Below are 16,434 nucleotides of genomic sequence, written 5' to 3'. Positions count from 1 at the left end.
TTGCAAATGAAACAACCGAACAGATGACCGAACAGGCTGCGTGGGGTGACCAGGCCAGCAGGGGGTTTAGTGAGGGACCACCAAACTACTGAGCAGCGGGCTGTGTGGGGCAACCAGGCTGGCAGGGGAGGCAGTGAGGGGCGACCAAATGACCGAACAGCAGGCTGCATGGGGCAACTAGGCCAGCAGGGGGACAGTTGGGGGTGACCAGGCCAGCAGAGGGGGTAGTTGGGGATGACCAGGCCAGCAGGGGGGGGCAGTTAGGGGTGATCAGGCAGGCAGGCAGGTGAGCAGTTAGGAGCCAGTGGTCCTGGATTGTGAGAGGAATGTCTGGTTTAGGCCAGGGATTGGGCCTAAACCGGCAGTCAGACATCCCCTGAGGGGTCCTGGATTGGAGAGTGTGCAGGCTGGGCTGAGGGGAGGCCCCCCACCTCCCGTGCACACATTTTGTGCACAGGGCCTCTAGTATAATATAATTAACACATGTATACTCATCACCTAACCTTGTTAATTCAAAACATTTCATGCTTATTCTCCATGCTATTTAAATGAAATATTCAAACTATATAATCAACTTGAATATCCCTCCAAGATTCCAGGAGGAACAATCAGCAATAGTATTTATAAGCATGTGATTGAATGAATTTAATAGGAAGTAAATGTAGAGAAGAATCTCAAAATTTATGGAACAGAAAAATAAGCTGAATCAAACAGAAGAAGAACGAACAGCCAGGTAAAGTGGAAATCCAGGAGAGGTTATTATCTTGGAAGTTTAATGAGGTGTAAAGAGGGAGCTAACAACTGTGTGAAATCATGAAAATGCTAAAAATAGTGTTAAATTCTGTGCTAAATTTTAAAAACAGCTTCTTTGTTAAGATCAAATTTTTTAAAAAGTTCTATCAAATGTAAAGAATCTGAAAAATCTAAGGCATTAAGGAGTGGAACCAGTTAATCTGTGTGACTCATGACCTTAGAAACATCCTTATTTGCAAAGCACAGTGCGTTATTGGATTTTTATCAGGGCACTTATAAATTTCATAATTTATTATGAATAAAGGGTACTTTTTTTCAACCTTTTTATGTGATCATAGGGCCACTCTGGTAATTATTGATGTAAGTTTCCAGTTAAGTTCAGAATGGTTACATAAATGAGATTCTAATAGCTTGAAGCATGTCTAACATGTGTAAACCTGCTTCTTAGTAGTTGGACCAGTTTTCCTTACCAGGAGCTATAGTGATATTTTCGAAGTCCTTCCAATTTCCCTGACTTGCACATGGTTTTGCACATATCAATAGTGAGTCAGTCTGGTTTTCTCCTCCTCCTCCTCCTCCTCCTCCACCACCTCCTCCTCCTCCTCCTCCTCCTTCTTCTTTAGATTTTGATCTTATACCAACTACTTATTTGCTTATTGCTATGGGAGAAAAATTACAAAACTATGTATATGGCTTAATAGCACTATAAATTCACATTCCTCAAGTAAAACTCAAGTTTTGATGCTGCCTAAGAATCCTTCTGGGTTTTCCAAGTAAGTTATTGTTTCCATTTTCTGCAGTCTCCATTGGATTCAAAATCTTTAATTGCCTATTACATCTCAATATTAATAAAGTACTTAGACAAACTCCCTTCCCCACCAAGTCCACACACTTCCTTGCATCCCTACCATTCTTCCTTCCTTCCCTCCTGCACATGGAAATGATTTCATCCTCCTATATAAAGTGTCCTCCAAAAACTATATTCTGGATGCCTCCTTATTCAGAGACCTCGGTTTACTGACTTTTACTTTTCTTTCCTGTGTCTTTAACCTTTTTGTTGGTTTGTTCTTATCAACATTTAAATACGTTCAGTTCCTACCATCTTCAAACAAAACATCAAGATAAATCTCCCATGACAAACACTCTCCTCTGGCTCAGCGGTTCTCAACCTGTGGGTCGCGACCCCTTTGGGGTTCGAACGCCCCTTTCACAGGGGTCGCCCAAGACCATCGGAAAACACATATATAATTACATATTGTTTTTGTGATGAATCACTATGCTTTAATTATGTTCAATTTGTAACAATGAAAATACATCCTGCATATCAGATATTTACATTACGATTCATAACAGTAGCAAAATTACAGTTATGAAGTAGCCACGAAAATAATTTTATGGTTGGGGGTCACCACCACATGAGGAACTGTATTAAAGGGTCGCGGCATTAGGAAGGTTGAGAACCACTGCTCTAGCTGCTTCTCATCTTTCTTCACACACAAAATTCTTATCAACAATGATTCTCCAAATTAACCTTCCCTTCAAATCACTCTTCAATTCAAAACAGTCTGCCTTCTGTTCCTGCCACTCCATTGGAATTTCTCTTGCTCAAAACACCAATGACGTTTTTGTTTCTAAAACCGATACACATTTCCTTTTAACAAAACTGAACCCTTTGGGCCACTTTACTTGTTCAATGAAATCTTCCTAACTGTCTTCTGTGAAGTACACTCACTCCCATGGTTTGCTTCCTATTTCTCTGGCCATTTCTTCTCCATTTGCAGACTATTCTGCCTTTTCTTTAAATTCTGGTCTTCCTGTGGATCATGAAATCTAACCCCGCTTTTTGTATTTAGTGCATTCTCCCTGGTAATCCTGTCTACTACCATGGTTTCAATTATGACACCATAGTGAAATTTATCTTTTAGGTAAGAAAATCTCAAACTGAAATGATAACTACTACTAATAATAATAGAGCACAAACTTTATGAAAAGTATTGAATTGGGAGTCAAGACATCATGTTTCCAATGTTGTTTCTACTATTATAATTAAAACATGAATTTAAACAAGTAACAAGCTTCTCCTTTAAGATTCAATTTATTTATTTATTTTTAAATATATTTTATTTATTTTTTACAGAGAGGAAAGGAGAGAGATAGAGAGTTAGAAACATCGATGAGAGAGAAACATCGAACAGCTGCCTCTTGCACATCTCCTACTGGGGATGTGCCCGCAACCAAGGTACACGCCATTGACTGGAATCGAACCCAGGACCCTTCAGTCCACAGGCTGACGCTCTATCCACTGAGCCAAACCTGCAATTTATTTATTTTTAGTAAAATAGAAATTAAAAGACTTCCTTTACTTAAAGACAAACTGGTTTTGGAAATAGAGTGAGATAATTAAAGTACAGTCAGAAGTATATAGATGTATATAAACGTTATATGAACATAAATGGCTTTTTACAGTTATATATAAATTTGTACTATATCTCTGATTTTGTATACATGTATATAATAGAACTATAGAATATATATGAGGCATATGAGGCTTTACTCTTCTGCTTTGGCATTTGAAATACATATTTTTATAGCTTTTGCTTTAGTTTTATGTGCTTAGAACATAACACATTTGGAGAGCTATGAGACAGTTATTATATTTTTCGTATTATACTATGGTTAAGAGAGATCAAATAATTTGTAGTTAATGACAAGTGTATGTAGTTGACTTCATTTTACTGCTAAGATCAGTCAGCTTCTTATTCACAAAGTGTGGTTAATGGGATCCATTTTCTTCTCTTAAATATTCTTCTTGGTGGTATGTGCTTTCCTTCTAACTCTGGGATAGCTCCCTCATTCATAATGCTGATCTGAAGTCCAAACCTCATTACTTTAGATGATTTGTTTTAGGCTCCAGGCGATTTTAGAATGATCCTTTATTTTTAACCTTTGGTGTTCTGAAATTTTGCTAGGTTATAAAATTTAGATAAGTATATTCTAAGTACTGATTACTTTTTAAAAAATACACTCTGGTCCCAGCTGGCATGACTCAGTGGTTGAGCATTGACATATGAACCAGGAGGTCACGGTTTGATTCCAGGTCAGGCCACATGCCAGGGTTGTGGGCATGTTCCCCAATAGGGGGCATGCAGGAGGCAGCTGATAATTCTCTCTCATTATTGATGTTTCTGACTCTCTCTCCCTCTCCCTTCCTCTCTGAAATAAATTTAAAAAATATTTTTAAAAATTTAAGAAAAAAATTTTACACTTATGGAAGCTTTCATCTTTAAGAACCCTTTATTTTCTTATGTTTCCTCTTTTTGCAACAACTTTTTTAAAAATATGACAGCGATATCTTTTTACATCTTTTAAAGAGTGCTAGGTATAATTATTTATAAATCCTCTCCTGTTTTCCAATATATCTCCTCTTTCTACAGGGTTATTAATCTATCTGTTCACATTGGACTTTATAGTTCGTGCTGTATTTTTTTTCCAAGTAACTCATGGCCCTTGTTTTTTTCTGTTTTGTTAATAAATGAAGGCCTTGCTTGATTCATTCTGTTCCCTCTGTAAGTCTGATCAAGAGCAATGGCTTTGCATTTTGTGTTTGTGGGTGGAGTTTATTTCTGTTTTGGTCCGAATCCAATCAGGAGACAAAAACAGCCCAATTTATTTAACAAAGAGTATCCTATACTAATAAAGGACACACATGCAAATTGACCGTACTTTTGCTATGCCTTAAGTCACGCCCACCAGCCAATCAGAGCAACTATATGCAAATTAACCCAACCAAGATGGCGACCGGCAGCCATGGAGCTGGAGCGAGCAGGAGGCTTGCTTGCTCCAGTGATGGAGAAAGCCAAGGTTCCCCTGCCGCAGCCCAGCTCTGAGCTCCACTGAAAGCAACAAAGTTTCAATTATAGAAGGTAAATATAGCCACGAAGCTGGAGCAAGCAGGAGTGGGTTGCCCCTGGCGATGGAGGAAGCCAAGCTTTCCACAGGCCTCCGCTAAAGGCAACAAAGTTTCAATTATAGAAGGTAAATAAATCCCAGAATAAAAAAAAAAAAGGAAAAAAAGGAGAGGCTGGGAGCTTACGTCGCCAGGGTGGTTGGCCAGCCTGAAAACAGCCCTCAGCTCCTCACCCAGACTGGCCAGGCACCCCAGTGGGGACCCTCCACCCTAAAGGGGGTGTGGCTAGCCTGAAAACAGCCATCAGCCCCTCACCCAGGCTGGCCAAACCTCCATGGGTGAGGGTCCCCACTGGGATGGACATCCTCTGAGGGGTCCCACACTGCAAGAGGGCATAGGCCGGGCTGAGGGACCCCCAAGTGCACAAATTTTTGTGCACCGGGCCTCTAGTTTAACATAAAGAATTATTAACAAGGTATTGGGGAACTAAAAATGCAAAAAGAAATCACTGAGTAATCACAAATGTAATCACTTGTAAGCAATTTGACACCTAAGGTTGGGGAGAAAGGAAGAAGTTGCGATTACCACAAGTTAGAAGCTTGCAGGGCAAATCCTGTGGTACTGGGGGTTACACCTCTCACTAAAGAGCACTGCTATTTAGTACAGGTGCTTGAGGAGCTCAGAGTGAGCTGGGAGCTGGGGTCCAGACCTCTGAAGAGGAAGCACTCCTCACCTTGTTCTAGAAGCTCAAAGAAAGGGCTCTGCAGAGTGAAAACCCTCTGAGGAGGGGATTCAGCACAGCTGGTGCTGAAATCTGAGGGGATACAGTAAAGCACAGCTGGTGTTGAAATCTGAGGGCATTCACAGATTCTGTGAATGCTGGAAAGACTGCAGACTGCTGCTGGAAAAAATGCTGCTGTCCAGATGAGCAGTGCTGCTGCTGCTGCTGATGTCACCAGAAAGCCTTCTGGTCTGCCCTTAGTGCCTCCTATCCGCAGAGTCTAACAGGGAGCAAGCCAACAGAGGAGAAGTGTGTAGCATCCCAGCTCCAGTATCACAAAACAGAGTACAGTTGGTTGGAGTTGAAGCCAAGAGATCATAGCTTAGTAACCTGGATAGTTCAGAGAAACTGTTTCTTGGTAACAACTCACCCTCCTTCATGTCAAAATAAAGGGACTTTACTAGTATTTTAGGTTCCAACACTCAAATTTGCCCTCTTTAAAGTGTATTCTGTTATGTTTCACTCCTAGGTTAGCGCCACATTTGTCCTCTCTGTGTAGTCACAAGAATGGAAGTGGTGGACTAACTATACTGCTGCTACTGGTGATTATATTAAATTTCAATCCACCAAACGCTACAGTTCTCCATGTTATGTATATTAATAGAGTCTTAGAGATTTGGGTACGCTTTTTTAGTTGAACTGATATTAAAACATTTGTGACAATTGTGACGCAAGTACTCACGAATTTAGAGATGGACTATGAGTACTATGTAGGTAGCCCTGACTGTTTGTTACGTTGATCGCAATCCAGGCTGGGAAATACTAGTTTGTTTGCTTGTTTGTTTGAGTCCTGCAAATGCCTCCTCTTATTTAACCATTTGGCTGACATTTTAATTTGAGCAGAATGAAGAAAAGAACTGCAAAGAACACATTGTAGAAAAGAAGAGTAAAATTTAAGATAAGGAGGGTTTGTTGGATTCTTTAAATTCCAACCTCAATATTTCAATTTTGTGTAAGGTGAGAATGTGAATTATAATGACCCCACTTTGAGTCTGAATATTTTTCAAGTTATCTCTCTAAAAGTCAACATAAATTGAAACTGTCTTTATCTGGGAATGTTGGAAAATTGGTACTTAACTTAAAAAACTTACAGATTATAAAGTACTTGTGTTTAGAAACTGGGTGTTATTCATTTACTAAGTATTAAGTACTATATATAAATGGTTTTCCTGACATAGAGAGATCATCTAAATGACATTGATTCAGAGAAGGGGAAAGTCAACATGGACTGCTAAGGCCAGAAAGGAGAAGGAATGAAACTTGAGTTGTGCTCTAAAGGGTGGGTAAGCTTTCGGTAGTTGTGCATGGAGACTGATTTGAGATCTTGAGACCAGAATGAGCAAAAGGTCTGAGTGAGTATAAGGAACAGTGAGAAGCCCAGGGAGAGTGGGATGGGGTAGAAGTAAGGTGGTGAGCAGTCGCTGAGATTCTGCATCTAATTTTACAGGTAAGTCAGAGGTCCTCAAACAAGGAAATAAGAAGAAGAAATAAAGCGGGTAAGATCTTCCTTTGGTTAATTGGGTAAGCAAGAAATTGAAGACAAAAATTCCAAAAATGAGACTCTTATCAAAAGTGTGATATTTTTTTTTAAATATGTTTTATTGATTTTTTACAGAGAGGAAGGGAGAGAGATAGAGAGTTAGAAACATCAATCAGCTGCCTCCTGCACATCTCCGACTGGGGATGTGCACGCAACCAAGGTACATGCCCTTGACCGGAATCGAACCCGGGACCTTTCAGTCCGCAGGCCGATGCTCTATCCACCGAGCCAAACCGGTTTCAGCAAAAGTGTGATATTTTGAAGGCTTTGGATAGGATAGAAAGGGAAGGATAGACAGTTGGCAGGAGGAAATAGAGAAACATTGATTAACAAAATATATGCTACCACAAAGTAGGAAGAAAGGAATCATTGAAATTGAGCATGGTTGTTAATGGCAGAAATGGGACAGTTTAGAGAGAGAGCAACTTTATTGGTCTACATAATAAGTTCCTATTGAATCTGGTAAATTTTAAGTGACATGTGCCTGTTGAAATACAGATGTGCTGAAGAGAAAGGATTTCTTTTTCTTATCCTTCTCAGCATACAGCTTAGTGCTACAAACATAAAAAGTACTTACATAATATTTATTAAATAAACTAATTTGAAGATACTTATTTGAATTGTAACATTCTGTCATCATGTGTGTAACATGATTTGTATCACCAATCAAAGGGTTTTATTCCATATCAAATTGAGTGGATTATAAAATAATATGCCACTGAGGAATCACATATTTAATTCCATATTTTATCAGATTGAGCTTGTTCATCCACATTCTTCATGTGAAGTAATTTCCAGAGACATCACGGTTTATACCTACATGAGAGGTTCTAGGATTTCATTCTAATCATTTTACTTCTGACCATGCAGGAGTAACTGGTCAGTGCTGGACTTAACCCACAATTATAACATTTTATTAAACCATTCACTAAACAGTTTACAGCATGTCTTACTTGTCTAGATACAGAATTGTTGCAGTGAACGTTTTTTGATTCTAGCTTATTTTCCCATAACACTTTCCAGGATGTGGTTTTTAATAACTATGTGTCATAGCAAACTTCAGATGAGCTAGAAATTTGACTGTGAAGTGGTTCCAATGATGTCAGACAGGATATAGCATTAGAACTCTATTTACAGTTTCCTTTACCTGAAAGTTTCTTCAGGAAGCCTTCTATCAGATGACAGAAGGTGATGTCATGTATTGCTAGTAGTCTAAACTTCTTGTAGTCAATGGGTCTTTTAATTTCCTTATAGTTTGGTTATGCCAAAGAATGTAAAATACCGCTATGCAAAAAGAACAAACCACATAAAAATAACAAAACCAAAACTATAAACTAGAGCCTAACTATAAGCTGTTGCTACATGTGAGGAAAACTGTAGAGAATTAAGACATTTAAAATTTTTTAGCTAAGCTGGCATAAATCTTTCCGTGGTACATGTAGAATGCCATGTGAAGAAAACTTGGCAAAATTTTTCAATTGCTGATATTAAGAAATTGATGAATGATGCAAATATGTCTGAAATTAAAGGTTTAAATACAAAGTTATTAAACCACTGCTTTAAAAAGTGTCTGATTAGCCCTAGCTGGCTTGGCTCAGTGGTTGAAGTGTGGGCCCCAGTACTGAAGGGTCCTGAGTTTGATTCTGGTCAAGGGCATGTATCTGGGTTGCAGGCTCGATCCCTTGCCCTAGTTGGGGGTCATTCAAGAGGCAACCAGTCAGTGTGTTTCTCTCACATTGATGTTTCCCTCTCTCAGTTCCCCCACTCACTTCTACTCTGTCTAAAAATCAATGGAAAAAACCATTCTGCTGAAACTGGTTTGGCTCAGTGGATAGAGCATCGGCCTGCTGACTGAAAGGTCCCGGGTTCGATTCCGGTCAAGGGCATGTACGTTGGTTGTGGGCACACCCCCAGTAGGAGATGTGCAGGAGGCAGCTGGTCGATGTTTCTCTCTCATCAATGTTTCTAACTCTCTATCCCTCTCCCTTCCTCTCTGTAAAAAATCAATAAAATATATTAAAAAATAAAAATAAAAATCAATGGAAAAAAACATCCTTAGGTAAGGATTAACAATAACAAAAATTGTCTGATTAGAACAATCAATCCAACCTTACATAAGTGCTTAAAGATATAGAGTATGATTCAGATCCTTAGATATTCAGATGAAATGATCTGTGGCCAATACTAGTGCCCAGGGCATGTGTGTCTTTCCAGATGATGATTTTTAATGATTCTTTTAAGGGAATCATTCTTTTATTTGTAGATTTAACAAAACATTTTAGTTAATGTATATTTTCTGTCTGTAGTAATTCTTGGATCAATTATTTTTATTTGCTCATTATTTGAGACAAATAGCACTAAGTTTCATGAGTTAAAATGTATTTCACTTAAGTTTCAAATGACATTTCTTTGATTCATCTGAGAAAGTTTCTGTTCACCATATTTGTATTATTGAGTTGTCTAACTTTCCAGTCACGAAACCCTTCTCAGACTATGGCTACTTGCACTAGGGGCAGGTCAGTAAGAAGAGAAATTCTAGTGGATTATTGAACCATGAAGCATTTACTTCCCTGTTCTCATTGTAGAAAAACTGGGTCCATATTTCAATGTAAATAACCCCTGCCAGAATGAAGGCTCCTTCAATTACCAACATTCTTGGTCAGCAGCTTGGAATGTCAATGAGATATGAGGTCTACATCTTATTTTAAAACTAGAGGCCCAGTGCATGAAATTCCTGCACTCGGGGGGTGTCCCTCAGCCCAGCCTGCACTCTCTCCAATCTGGGACCCCTCGAAGCATGTCTGACAGCCTGATCACCTCCTAACTGCCCTCTCCTGCTGGCTTTGTCACCCCTCACTGCCCTCCCCTGCTGGCCTGATTGCCCACAACTTCCCTCCCCTGTCGGCCATCTTTGGTGGCCATTTTATGCAAGGGTGTGATGGTCAATTTGCATATTACCTCTTTATTATATAAGATAATTCTAGAAAAAAAATCTTTTCTTTCTCTTCTGTAAAGTTGATTGCTTTACACACACACACACACACACACACACACACAGATTATAAAATCAAATGTGAATGTCTTGCAGCCTCCTCTAGTTTTTGAGAGTTTGTGTAAGATTATTTCTTCTCAGAATTTGTGTAAACTTGTTATTTCTTCCTTAATATTTGTATAAGATTGTTATTATGTGATAAAATTCACCAGTAAAACTATTGGGGCCTGGAGGTTACTTCTGTTAAGTTTATTAGTTTTTAATTAAATGTTTTTCTTTATTGAATTCAATTTCTTTAATAGATATAGAATTATTCAGATTTTATATTTCATACCATTTCAGTTTTGGTAATTGAATTTCTCAAATCATTTACCCAGTTCATCTGAATTTTAAGATATATTGGCAGAAAGTTGATAATAGTATTTCCTTATTATTCTTTTAATGTTCTGCAGTGATATACCTTTGTTCATTCCTAATATTTCTAATATGTGCCTTTTCTTTGTGTTAATAAATTTTCAGTCACAAACCTAAAATATATGAATATTATAGAACAAATGACTTATTCCCTAGCACAGTTGTAGGGGGTTGAAGAAATAAACGCCCAAAAAGGTCTGTTAGTGGGTCAGATAAAACTCATTAAGCAGCTGTGCCCACCTCTCTGAATTATTCACCCTCCTGAGCACTCCCATGATTAGACAGTTGGAGCTGGTGAGAGAATTTAGTAAGTCAGTCAGTTTTAGCTACCAGATCTGATCACCTTCAGAAAGTAATGGCTGCTGCTTCATTTCTGTCTTCCAAATTTTATGCAAACTTGTTATTTGGCCAACCCTATCTCAAATACAGATATGAAAGAAATTATGTTGTATATTTCATTGTGTCCCTCTAATGAAAGAATGCACATAGGCACTTAACAAATGTTCTTGACATCTAGTAAGTGCCTCGATAATTGTAAGCTGTCATTATGATCTCCTGCTGGGGCTGGCTTTCATGAAAGGATACATCTGTATGAGAGGAAAAGTGAATCCTACTCAAGGTAATAGAGACTCTGGAGCATAGGGACTCATGGGTGATGATATTATAAAGTCCTTGAATATCTATGCCAGATGTTATAAGAGGACCTAATAGCACCTCATACCATCACCTTGAGTTTTTCCCCAAACCAGCAATTTCATTCAGGGCTGCATAACTTCCACATAAAACATGAATAAAAGAAAGCAGGGTATAGTAGAAATTCTGAAAGGGGGAGAAAGTGAGTATAAATCAAGAATGCTTCTACAGGAAAGATGGAAAACATTACAGAGCAAAAACATTTTAAGACTTATGATAAAGGAAAATAATGACGATGAATTAAGATGGGCACTAAAACCCATGGACATGGGTCAGGATAGAGTTAGGCTATATGCATATATAAGAAGAGGGATATATAAGAGAGAAATAAATGAAGATCTATAATCTGCTTTGAGCTTATTAATGGGTGCTTATTTATTCAAAGGAACTAATATAAAAGATAATAAATATAGTAGCTATATAGATTATTGAACAGTATCTCATCTCACTGTAGCTCTTCTACACATCAATAAAGAATGCTCTATACAGGCATGGGGATAGTAAAAGTACTATCAAACTTACTCCACTCCAGCAAGCAAATTGTGATAGAGATGCTGATCCATCAATTGTGGGGTTTTCTAAATAACGGAGTCAGGTTTTTTTCTAAATAATCTGCCTTACAGTCAAATTGCTGTTGGCTAATGATTTTCAGCATTACCTTGAACTATTTTCATTTTCTTTAGGTATACAACTAGAAATAGACTTTCTAACTAATATAGTCATTCTATTCTTAATTTTTGTTTTCCATAGTTTCTGAACCAATTTACATTCCCCAAATTCAGCAGCACATTAAAAAAAAAATCATACATCATGATCAACTGGGATTTATCCCTGGGATACAAGGATGGTTTAACCTATGCAAATCAGTTGTCTATTCTGATATGTTTGTCTACCCTGCATCAATACTACTTTGATTAATATATCTTTATAGGTTAATATTAAACAGGACATGATGCTTAAAACTTTCCATATCAAATTTAAGATCATCTTATATTTCACAAAAAGTAATATTTGATTAAAATTAGAGGTAAATTTAGTGAAAGTTTATATTACACTATTGGGTCTTCCTACTTATAAGTATTATGTGCCTCTCCATTTATTTAGTTCTTCTTTTATATATTACACCATAGGCCCAGTGCATGAAATTTATGCACAGGGAGGGAGGAACACTTCAGGCTAGCCTGCACCCTCTCCAATCCAGGATCCTTTCTGGTTAGTACTCATTTTAAAATGTCATCCACCAGTTATCCGTTGAAGGATAGAATGGAGCAGGTGCTAAAGGACTGAGGTAAGTCAACATGCTTAAATAGTATCATAGGTAATACTATCCTGTGGGTACATCTACACTTTCAAAGTTCAGGTATTCTTTCTGGCTAGAAGTGAATTTTTATATGTTAAGAATTTTTCATAAGGAAGTTTTGCATTTATTCCCAAAATCATTAGCCAAACAGCTATTGCATATTGGTTATACTTTACCTTTCCACATTAAAAGTCTGCATTTTGAAAAGATGGCAGGCATATTTAAATGTACATTTACAGTTTCTGCCATTTTTTGGAATCAAGTGGGAGTCAACCATACTTTTTCAGGCTCCCTACCCTCCCAGATCTTGACTTTCCAAGCAAGAGATAACATTGGTTCAACTCCTCAGAGGGGCTATTTTCAGAGGATTCTGTACCCTACCCAAGTCCTACAAAGGTTAAATTTTCCTTGTTTGTTTCTTTTCAGTTTTCTGCTATTCCAAGCTCTTCTGCATAGCTTTGATAGCATCTTACCTCTGTTTTCATTATAGTTTTATTTTCAAATATTGGGTATAATTGTTATATTAATATGTATTGAGATTATGAGGTGCTAATTTTATTAATACATAACCTTTAGCTGATGTCAAAACTGTTTCTTCTAAGAAATTACGGACTTAATAATGTACATCTATTCTGAGTTGGTATTTTAACAGGAATATTCTTTCTTACAGTGTTAATTGTAGGGAGAGGCTATCGGGTCAATCCTCAGACTGACCTGTGGCAGAGACACATACAAGTCTCAGCTTGGAGGGCAGAGCCCTCCTAGCATAATAAAGCTTGACCTTATAGTCCCCCCTTATTCCTAGGTAGCTAATGGGCTGTGGGAGGTACGGCAAGTGCTGCCAAAACAAGGCTTGAGTAATGAAATAGGTTTGAAACTTGCAAGAACATTGTAAACATGTTGACCACTCCCCTTGCTTTGCTTTGTGTGATCTGACTATAAAATAAAGCTTCGGCTTACAGACTGGGTCACTGTTTCCTCATCCAGGCACAGTGATCCTACCTGGCCCCAACTGCATTCTCTTGTCTGTCTTCTTTAATCCTTCACTGCCCCTCCTCAGGTTCACCCCTGGCCATGCTGGACGCAGTTCAGTTAATTAAATACTAAAGTTTGCTTTATTTTTAATAAGTAATGCAGCCCTATTTTGATAGTGAAATACACTTTTGAGTTAAATGTAAATACTTGGTCATTTACCCTATGCACAGATGTGTAATATTCTAGCTCCATATAACACATATAGCTTACTGTTTGTCACATTTGAAATATATGAATATTAAGATGTTTGGAGATAATGTGCCAATCTAGTAAAGAGGAAAAAAACTCTGATTTCATGATTGTAGTCATTTCCAGAACTTCCTGTTTCTCTAATAAGAGATATTTTCTGAGAGTTTTTCTGATAGGAGATATTTACTCCTTTCAAAAAGTATTTGCACTCCCATATTTATTGCAGCATTATTCACAATGTCCATCAATGAATGAATGGATAAAGAAAATAGAAAGACAACTACCATATAATCTCACTTATATGTGGAATCTAATGAATAAAATAGAAAAAAAGAAAGAAAATATAGTGTGTGTGTGTGTGTGTCTGTGTGTGTATTAAAGTGTTCAAATTCAGTCATAAAAATCATGACCACATTGAAATTTTATTCCACATCAATCAGAATTGATGAAAATAAATCTCTCTCTATATAAAACCCTAATATGCAAATAGACTGAACGGTGGAACAACTGAACAACCAAACAACCATTTGCTATGGCATGCACTGGCCACCAGAGGACGCATGTGGATCATGGTGGGCATTGGCCGTGGCGGGATGGTGAAGCAGGTGAGGCGGGGGGCTGGTCACTGTCATGGGGCGAGCCTCTGGTGGTTACTGAAAATTCTTTGCTCCTGCACACCACAGTGACCTCCATCTAAAAAAAAAGTCAGTTACAGAAGTGGATACTTTTGCGTTGCATTACTTTCCAGAGTATCAGTGGCTGGTGCATTTCACAGGGGTTGCTACAGTGGTGTATCTAGTAACTGAAGTCTACTACACTATTATGAAGCCCACACAGGAGATGAGTAGCAGCTTAGTCTGGTGCCTGCTTGTTTTTATCTTTTGCAATCAAAGTTTTATTTTAATAACTACCCACTATTTTAAAGGAAAAGATGGTGATGAAAGATCAGCCTGTTGTTACCTTTACAATTTTTTTTTCTTTGTGAAAGCAATGGCAGTCTTGATTGAAACAGAAAATTATCTGGAACTTGGACTCAAAACAGGATTTGCAAATTTTTCAAACAGTGCGATGCAGTTTCTTAAAAAGCAAGGTTTAGAATCTCAGGGTCCTGTTTCAAAACTTACTTTCAATTTTTTCCGGACTATTTTCTGTTCGCTTTTTTTTGACATTTCCTGGATTACGGCTGGCTCAAATGCATCTGGATGCCCTGAATTTGGCAACACAAAAAATTACACAAACATTACTTCATATCAACTTCTTGGCACCTATGGTTCTGCGCTGGGTACAACCAGTCACCAAAGACTACATTGTGAACCCACCATTGGGTAAAGAAAGTGTCCCTTTATGACAGAAGTTACATTCGATACTCTGCGACTCTGGCTAATAATCCTGCTGTGTGCTTTGGGGCTGGCCATGATGCATAGTCACATGCAAGCTTACTTAAACTCAGCCCAGGAGTGTGTGGATCCAATGAAGAAAGAAGCAGGGCAGATAAGTACAGTGGAGCTACAGAAAATGGTGGCTCGGTCTTTTATTACCTCTGTGTCATAGCACTGCTGTAGTGGCACCGCTGGTGATGCTGCTTCACACAACTCTGCTTTTGAAAACACTAGGTCAGACACTGGGGGGTAAGGGAGGGCAGGGGTTTGTCAAGGGTGGGGGGGATAAAAAGGGCACTTATGTAATACCCTTTGTAATACTTTTAGCAAAAGAAAAAAAAAAGAAAATACTAGGTCATCATTCCTGGGGCATTTATCCAGAATCCATCTCTACCTTGCCAATGGATAATAGTCTACCATCCAATTCTGTTTACTCCGAATTACCATCTGCTGATGGAAAGGTGAAGGTACCTGTTACACAGGTAACAGTGGCACTGAGCAGCTTAAAAAACATTTTCACTCTTCTGCTTTTTCGAGGACTTCTGTCTTTTCTAACCTGGTGGATTGCTGCATGTCTCTTTTCTACAAGCCTTTTTGGGCTTTTCTATCACCAGTATCTCACTGTAGCATGAGTCTCAGTTAACAAAAAAAAAAGATATCCAAGTCACACTTGGGATTCAAATATCTGTGCCCTTGAGGGCTGACAAAAACAAACACAGGAGAAAGCAAATACAAAGGAAAAAAGAAACATATCAGAATATCTTGTTTGAAATGCTTCCTCTGTATTCTCAGGGTGAATTAATGGTATAATATGTAAAATTACAGAATAGATTAAGTGCTATACTGTGGCATTGGAAATTTTAACTCCTTGTATTAACTGATGTAATAAAGGGCTATCTGCAAGGGTAATACTTCTGATTATCTTGGTTTACAGACACCTCTGAAACAGTCTTTGAAACTTCATATGACTCCAGTTATCGGTTGCTCTCAATGGTATTAAGGTACTGTTAATATTCATGTGGCTGCCTGCAGAACACAGTACAAACTGAGCCATGTTTCAGAGGAAGTTAAGGTGCTAAAGTTGTTTCTGTTGGTAATATATTAGACACTCTTCAAACGACAATAACAAAAAAATCCAATAGAAAGGAAGAAATAGCTACTGTGTATTACAATAAAGAAAGCTGCATAGTAATTTTAAATTTCATAGAGATGTACATGCTTAATATCTGCAAATACTGCTGCTTGAAAGTGGCAAGAGTATTGTTTTAAAATGTATTCTATTCAACTTGAGGGATTTTTAAAAATGACTGGCTATATGAACATTTGCAATCTTTCTGTTAGGTTTAAAACTCCCATATTTTATTTTACTTTATGATCCTAAATGTTTTTTAATAATCTAAAAATATTTATCACTATTGATCAGACTTTTAAAAAATTACTTTGTAATCCTG

General features: G+C 37.9%; 1 pseudogene; it reads left to right on the top strand.

Annotated features, from left to right (window-relative positions):
• The window catches only part of LOC102435057, a 43,461-nt pseudogene extending 27,655 nt beyond the window's left edge, over nt 1-15,806 (top strand).
• Nucleotides 15,807-16,434: the final 628 nt, after the last annotated feature.

This window comes from Myotis lucifugus, unplaced genomic scaffold (assembly GCF_000147115.1).
Source record: "Myotis lucifugus unplaced genomic scaffold, Myoluc2.0 scaffold_0, whole genome shotgun sequence".
Classification (NCBI taxonomy): Eukaryota; Metazoa; Chordata; class Mammalia; order Chiroptera; family Vespertilionidae; genus Myotis; species Myotis lucifugus.
The sequence above is the reverse complement of the archived record's forward strand: the minus strand, read 5'-3'. Positions and strand labels throughout refer to the sequence as shown.